This window comes from Oryzias melastigma, linkage group LG6 (genome assembly GCF_002922805.2).
Source record: "Oryzias melastigma strain HK-1 linkage group LG6, ASM292280v2, whole genome shotgun sequence".
NCBI classification, from domain to species: Eukaryota; Metazoa; Chordata; class Actinopteri; order Beloniformes; family Adrianichthyidae; genus Oryzias; species Oryzias melastigma.
Genome location: NC_050517.1, coordinates 30,865,594 through 30,871,424, shown reverse-complemented (window position 1 = coordinate 30,871,424; position 5,831 = coordinate 30,865,594). Strand labels below are relative to the sequence as shown.

Genomic DNA, 5,831 nt, shown 5'->3' with positions numbered 1-5,831 from the left:
GGCACAGAAGGGGGGTTGACAGGTAGAGTTGGGTGTCATCGGCGCAGCAGTGGAATTGTATGTTACATTCTCTGAAGAGATGTTGTTTTACAGGATATTTTAGGGGATAATTGTAAAATCAGGAATGATTTGGTTCAGTGAAGGTAGTTTCAGCCTTCAAAATAAGAGCGGCCAAGTAAAAAAATTAAATAAATTCTCTGGGTGAACATATTTTATAACATTACATGGAAATAGTCACTTTCATATTTTTGGCAACAGTTCCAATTAATTTAATCATTTTTACCTTTATTTTCCCGTAGATCAGACACAGTTATGAACAAAAACAAGAGTGATGTTAGAACAGCGGCTGAGCTAACAGCAGCTCACTGAAAACATCCCAACAGGAATAAGTTTGACTTTAATGTCAGACACGCTGGAATTGTTGGAGTTTTGATCCGTTTACAAGGATTTTGTGAAGGAAGAAAACTCTTAACTGGTGAGAAAAGATCTTCTGCAGCTCCACGTCCCATAGCTAATGCTAATGCTAGCGTTAGCATTAGCTCAGATTAAAAGAATAATTAGCTTCATAATTAAACAAGCACCATTCATTGAAGTACTTGAAACCTTCGTCTAACTCTAACCGGGTTGTCAGAGAGAAATAATCCTCGACTGGTTTAATGGTGAAGCAGCTGATCTGCTGTTCTGACTGAAGGATTACTGACATTTGTACTTTAATTTGTGAACGATCTAAAAAGAAACCAATACAACTAGGTAGCACATTTCTAAAATAAATAGTGTACACATTTCAGTTACAATTGGTTAGTTTACCTTTTATTATTTATGTCAAATTGCTTTAAAAGCGTTAATCTGTATTTGCTGTTCTAAACCATAAACACCAGAAGTGACGTCACATGAAAATGAGTCGATTTGGAGACAAAAACATGTTCCATATCTACTGAAATTAGTTAAACATGAAAATTATTTGATAAAATTATGAATTCTTAACCCAAAAACAAACTATTTTCTTTTTGCTTAAAAAACCAAGAAAGTCCTTCCAAAGTTTCAATGAGTCACAGTTGGTTTTGTTAGTAAAGGACAGTTTGATGTCATTTTTTTAACCACAGTGACTCATTTCACCATTTAGTCAAGTTTGTGACTAATTCATAAAAATGTGTCTCCGTCTGGTCTTCTGATGTTCCTCCCGACTTGAGCTGTTGTTTAACTTTGCTTCATGAGCGGATTCTCCACCTGTGTTTTCAGCCGGTGTGGCGATTGAACCTCAGCGGAATGGCATGTGTGAGAGTGAAGTCACACTCACTTAGTGAGCTCACACCAATTTTCCAGCAGCTGTAATTGCCTGTTGCAGATGAACCGTCTCTCCTCTCTCTGGTCCTCCTGGCACGTCCCACAACAAAAGAGCTGTCAAAGAAACTTCTGCGGCTGACGTGAGCTGGAGGTCCGTCTGAAGCCTGCTGTGGGGGGACTGGATGAAAGGTGAGCGTGCCACGTTGTCATCCTCTGATCTGTTTGCAGCCTCTCCACCACAATGCTCTGGAGAAGGAGAAGCTGCACTACCTGCCAATTAAACGGAGAGTAATCCAGGCTAACATACTGCCGTCACCTGCTTCACCGCATGCTGCCAGACGGCCTTCAAAGCAGCCCAATCAGAGGCCGTGATTGCCCCATGAACCGCCGGGCTGGGGGGGTGAAGCCTCCAGAGCCGTATCCCATCTTTATCCCTAAAAGGATGTGAAAAAAGAAAAGGGAGAGGAGTCGGAATTATCGTTCCCCCACAGAGACGAACTGAGGGGCTGATAATTGACCTTTAACTCCACGGGGTCATCAGGATGATGCAGCTCCTGAATGAAGACGTTCTCTCCAAATCGGAGCCGTTTCCAGAATGTGGTGAATTTCAAGGTCTGTCTTCCTCTTCCGAAGAGCACAGCGGGATGGCAGCACTCTGAGCTTTACCTCCTCTGAGGATCTCACCTGAGAAAGGTGAGCAGCTCTCAGGTTAAACGTCTGAGAGTGACGGCCTCACGAGAGCTTCAGAGAGGAAACAGATTTTTTAGGCTCATTATGAGCCCAGATAAACGGAATTTTCAGGAAATGTTTCATCAGGAATAGTTTGTGTGAAAGTTTTAAATAAATACATAAATTAAACCTGTTAATAATAGTGAGCGTTTTGGTCTTAAAAATCCACAACGGTCATCTTTTGATTTATTTTCAAAGCGCTCTCAGTCGACTTTTAATCACGTCGTTTAGCTACATTTTTCAAAAACTGTTGTTTTCTAGGACATAGTGTCTGCAGAGCGGCAGAAATTCGTCCCTTTCCCATCATCCATCTGTTTTCGTTCTCTCCTGCTAGCTTACAGCCTCTCACACCTGAAACATTACAACAGAGTGTCGCAGTGATCCAGACAAACAGTTTTGATCCAGACTTCAGCTCCTGTGAGGAAAACAAAGACGTTCACGGATCTAGTCGTCTATACAAGTAGATCATCAGAATGGAGCAGAGCAGGGAGCTAGTGGCCCGCTCAGCGTGTTTCCTGTCACGATCTTCACACGATCTTCTTCAAACGTCAACTTGAGCTTCTTTATAACCGTCCTCCATCATCAGAAGAACTCCACCAGAAGATGGTAAAATGTCTTTAAAGCTTTCAGAACAGGTGGAATCTACGGTGGCCCTGAGGTTCAATTCTCAACAATGCAAAAACATTTGAAACATGATAAGGATAATTTAAAAATGCAACATTACATTTTAGAAAACAAAATCCCAGAAATGTAAAAAACAAAGAACATTTTGACAAAAGAAAGTTCTTTACAGAAGTTAAAAGGAAATGTTAGAAACACAATGAGAAACCGTCAAAGGCATTATGGGAAATCCCTGATTGGACGATGATATTCAGGATCCCTACACCAAATGACTTCAGTTTGAAATGAAGGATCGTCCTCATCCGATCAGTGGTCATGTTTCATAGGAACCGCCTTTTCCAGGTTCTTCACTTTGACTTCTGTAAATTAAAATAGTTTTGTCTTTTTCATGGAAACTGGACACAAGTTTGTTTTTTATTTGGTTAAGAACAGCATCATACAAATCAAAAGACAAAAGATCTGTTTGACTTTAGAGTTTCTCTGGGTTTTGTAAAAGTTTCAGAACAGGTCATCAAAAATCTTTAGGCTGGATTTTCTCAAAGCTCTCCCGTTATGACGTTTCATATCTTAAATGTCTGAAACTGTGATTGATTTTCATGTAGTAATCAGAACATACTTTGTTGTGTAGCAGACATGCTAAAAATCATCAATCTATTTATGTTTTTAGTTTCATTGTTTTCTGTTGTTGAGTTTCCAGAACTTTGAAGGTCTCTCCGTCATCTTTAGGATTTATTTAAAGTTATTTTAGTGGTTTATAAAAGCTTACATGGAAATGGACCTTCTGTCATTATCAGATTTACTTTTAGTTTCCCAGAACTATCTGCTGGAGTCCCAAAAGTCAGAACAAAAACCTTCAGTGAGGCCACATTTCAGCACACACAGGTCTCATCCACTGGAGGCACTTAAGAAAAACACTCGAGACTCGTCCTCTTAGAACAAGTCGTTTTTACATGTCTGTTGTGGGATGTTATGTTGGTTTTTTCATTTATTTTATTAGGATTACTATTTTTATTATCTAAAGCACTTTGAACTGCAAGAAAAGCTCCATATTTTTAAATACTTTGGATTCCCATTTCAAAATGGGAATTTTATCGTCTCATAAAAGTTTTACTGTTTACAATGACCAAGCAACTTAAAATCAATAAATACTATAAAGATTTGTTTTGGTTTATTTTGAAACTGATTAGTTTAGATTTAGAAAAGTTAAATTTGATGTTTTAATAGATTTTTAATGTTTCTTATATGGAAATTTTGATATTCTGAAAAGTCGGTTACGTTTAAAAAATCCCGGGAAAAGGATCTGAAAGTTGCTCATAAATCAGTTGAAACGCTTTTCAAACTCAGACAGAAGGGAAAAGTTTCCCTCGTGGTTTCTCCTCTGTCCCGCGCGCTCTCCCGCAGCAGCTGATCCGTTCAGAAAGTGCAGAAAAACTCCCGCGTGCGCGTTACATTCCACAACCGAACCGTCATAGTTCCGAGTCTGCACGGAGGGGGCAAGTCCAGGAAACCGCGTTTGACACTCGGCCCGGTGACCAGAGTTTGGGGCGTCGCCCTCCGCCTCCTCCGACCAATCAGAGTTCACTATCAAACTTTGTAAACAACTCTTACGCACGGATCTTTAAAGCCCATTTACTGCGTTCCCCACCGAACGCCGTGACGCCGCTGCGCCGGAGCGGACCGCCGACACGCCGGTGAGTCACCGGGACGAGCTGCGTGGAGGGCTTTGGTGCGTGGCGCGCGTGTGTTTGCGGGGCTGCCGAACAACAGCTGGTTTCGCCCTTTCTTGTTAAAACAAGTGAGGGGGAAGGAGAGCGCGCGCGCCCTCCGTCTGTCTGTCTGTCTGTCGGTACACCGTGTTCATTTGGGACAAACCGGGAAGGCGCGTCGGTGTGAGCCGACTGACGCACGGGGACGCGCGTCCCTGCAGACCTCCATTCGAACCGGAGACTCTGCTGCGTTCTGTGTGGTTTTGACGTCATTCCAAGTCTTCTACGTTCATTAAAAGTACATTAGAGTGGAGCGGGTCGGAGCCTGACAGCTTAACAAGTCTGCCGGTGATTTTCTCGGTAATTGGAGGCTCTAATGACAGCGCAGCTCATTGAAAAGCGCGCGGCGATTGCGCGCAGACAGACTGTTATTCGGGAGCTTTTACCGCCTCTGGATGTGTCAGCGCGCGGATAATGAAGCCGTATCAAAAGCTGCGCACTTTGGGGCAACTTCAGGTGTGAGAGGAGAGAATGAGAGCGTGCGCGCGGCGGGATTTCTGTGCGTAAATGTTCAGTTACGCACTAAAGCTCCGGTTTCTGCGTGGCACCTGTTAATGACAGCCCTTCCCTGAGACTCGAAGGAGTCGGTCGTTTCTCTGGTGCGTCTTGTGGCTCTCCAGCCTGCGCCGCGTGTCTGTGGTGCGCACGCGCCGCTGTGTTTTTGTTGTGCAGTTTGGCTGCTGCAGGCTCCACCAGGCTCGTCTCGGAGCGGATGTGGGCACAGCTTTTCGTTGTGGAACGTCAACATCTGTGCGCTCTGCGCTCCCTCAGCGCGCACGCCCACCCCCAGCTGAAGGAGGGCTGGGGGGGGGGGCTTCCTGTCACACGAAGCCTGAGAAACTGAAAGCTGAGGGGCGGACAGGGGCGCTGCGCGCGGGGAGCCAAGCTCACAGGAGGGCCCCGAAATCTGTGTTTATCCCTTTACGTCACATGTCCAAGTCCAGGCCCGGGGGCCGGATCCGGCCCTCCAGATCATTTTATTTATTGTTATTAATGACCCGATGTTATAATAATATTCCTGCCTTTTTATTATTCAGAGTTATGTTAAAAGTTACAGTTTTAAAGTTTTAAAATGTGGCATTCTGCTAGATCTTTGGACTATTTTGACATTTACTAGGATTTTCTAGGTTATTTTAGAGTTTAGCTAATATTTCAGCTACATGCTAGCTGTTTTGGCTAAATTAGGAGTTTTTTGTTTTTGTATTTTAGGCTGTTTTGGAGTTTAGCTATTTTTTCAGCTATTTTGGCCAACCTATTTTTTTTTGTTTGTTTTGTTTTTTAGGCTAAAATTGGCATTTAGCTAATATTTTAGCTGGCTATCAGCTTCACTGATTTCAGCTGTCAGCTTCAGCTATCAATTTCAGCCTCTTCAACTATCAGCACTATCATCTTCAGCAGCCAAATTCATCTTACAGCATTCACACTAGCATT

General features: G+C 43.0%; 1 protein-coding gene and 1 long non-coding RNA gene across 4 annotated transcripts in view; both read left to right on the top strand.

The window, feature by feature from the left end:
- Positions 1–2,140, top strand: part of LOC112152246 — a 58,761-nt gene extending 56,621 nt beyond the window's left edge. For all 3 annotated transcript variants that reach the window (XR_004948113.1, XR_004948112.1, XR_002920264.2), the window contains 2 exons: positions 1,346–1,435; positions 1,513–2,140. The gene's annotated coding sequence lies outside the window, so the exon portion shown is untranslated. The remainder of the gene's footprint in view (positions 1–1,345; positions 1,436–1,512) is intronic.
- Positions 2,141–3,910: 1,770 nt separating this feature from the next.
- LOC112152249 overlaps positions 3,911–5,831 on the top strand; it is a 140,491-nt gene continuing 138,570 nt past the window's right edge. Inside the window, exon 1 of the long non-coding RNA XR_004948109.1 lies at positions 3,911–4,325. This is a non-coding gene — a long non-coding RNA (uncharacterized LOC112152249). The remainder of the gene's footprint in view (positions 4,326–5,831) is intronic.